This window comes from Lithobates pipiens, unplaced genomic scaffold (assembly GCF_037356315.1).
Source record: "Lithobates pipiens isolate NorthernLeopardFrog02 unplaced genomic scaffold, aLitPip1_a1.2 Scaffold_117, whole genome shotgun sequence".
Lineage (NCBI taxonomy): Eukaryota > Metazoa > Chordata > Amphibia > Anura > Ranidae > Lithobates > Lithobates pipiens.
Genome location: NW_027507704.1, coordinates 330,184 through 331,998, shown reverse-complemented (window position 1 = coordinate 331,998; position 1,815 = coordinate 330,184).

Here is a 1,815-nt window from a genome sequence, read left to right as displayed (position 1 = left end):
CTGCAATGTTCACAGACCGGGAATCAAATTATGGAGTTATCATCTACCGCCAAGAGTCGGGCCACGCTTCAACGTCTACCGCCAAGAGTCGGCCGCGCTTCAACGTCTACCGCCAAGAGTCGGGCCACGCTTCAACGTCTACCGCCAAGAGTCGGGCCACGCTTCAACGTCTACCGCCAAGAGTCGTCACACTTCAACGTCTACCGCCAAGAGTCGTCACACTTCAACGTCTACCGCCAAGAGTCGGGCCACGCTTCAACGTCTACCGCCAAGAGTCGTCACACTTCAACGTCTACCGCCAAGAGTCGGCCGCGCTTCAACGTCTACCGCCAAGAGTCGGGCCACGCTTCAACGTCTACCGCCAAGAGTCGGGCCACGCTTCAACGTCTACCGCCAAGAGTCGTCACACTTCAACGTCTACCGCCAAGAGTCGTCACACTTCAACGTCTACCGCCAAGAGTCGGGCCACGCTTCAACGTCTACCGCCAAGAGTCGGGCCACGCTTCAACGTCTACCGCCAAGAGTCGGGCCACGCTTCAACGTCTACCGCCAAGAGTCGGGCCACGCTTCAACGTCTACCGCCAAGAGTCGGGCCACGCTTCAACGTCTACCGCCAAGAGTCGTCACACTTCAACGTCTACCGCCAAGAGTCGTCACACTTCAACGTCTACCGCCAAGAGTCGGGCCACGCTTCAACGTCTACCGCCAAGAGTCGGGCCACGCTTCAACGTCTACCGCCAAGAGTCGGGCCACGCTTCAACGTCTACCGCCAAGAGTCGGGCCACGCTTCAACGTCTACCGCCAAGAGTCGGGCCACGCTTCAACGTCTACCGCCAAGAGTCGGGCCACGCTTCAACGTCTACCGCCAAGAGTCGGGCCACGCTTCAACGTCTACCGCCAAGAGTCGGGCCACGCTTCAACGTCTACCGCCAAGAGTCGGGCCACGCTTCAACGTCTACCGCCAAGAGTCGGGCCACGCTTCAACGTCTACCGCCAAGAGTCGGGCCACGCTTCAACGTCTACCGCCAAGAGTCGGGCCACGCTTCAACGTCTACCGCCAAGAGTCGGGCCACGCTTCAACGTCTACCGCCAAGAGTCGGGCCACGCTTCAACGTCTACCGCCAAGAGTCGGGCCACGCTTCAACGTCTACCGCCAAGAGTCGGGCCACGCTTCAACGTCTACCGCCAAGAGTCGGGCCACGCTTCAACGTCTACCGCCAAGAGTCGGCCGCGCTTCAACGTCTACCGCCAAGAGTCGGGCCACGCTTCAACGTCTACCGCCAAGAGTCGGGCCACGCTTCAACGTCTACCGCCAAGAGTCCTCCACGCTTCAACGTCTACCGCCAAGAGTCCTCCACGCTTCAACGTCTACCGCCAAGAGTCCTCCACACATCAACGTCTACCGCCAAGAGTCGGCCACGCTTCAACGTCTACCGCCAAGAGTCGGCCACGCTTCAACGTCTACCGCCAAGAGTCCTCCACACATCAACGTTTACCGCCAAGAGTCGGCCACGCTTCAACATCTACCGCCAAGAGTCGTCACACTTCAACGTCTACCGCCAAGAGTCGGCCACACTTCAACGTCTACCGCCAAGAGTCGGCCACACATCAACGTCTACCGCCAAGAGTCGGCCGCACTTCAACGTCTACCGCCAAGAGTCCTCCACACATCAACGTTTACCGCCAAGAGTCGGCCACGCTTCAACATCTACCGCCAAGAGTCGTCACACTTCAACGTCTACCGCCAAGAGTCCTCCCCACCTCACATTCTACCACCACATTTCAACTTCTACAAAGGACCTATAGAGGGCAGAA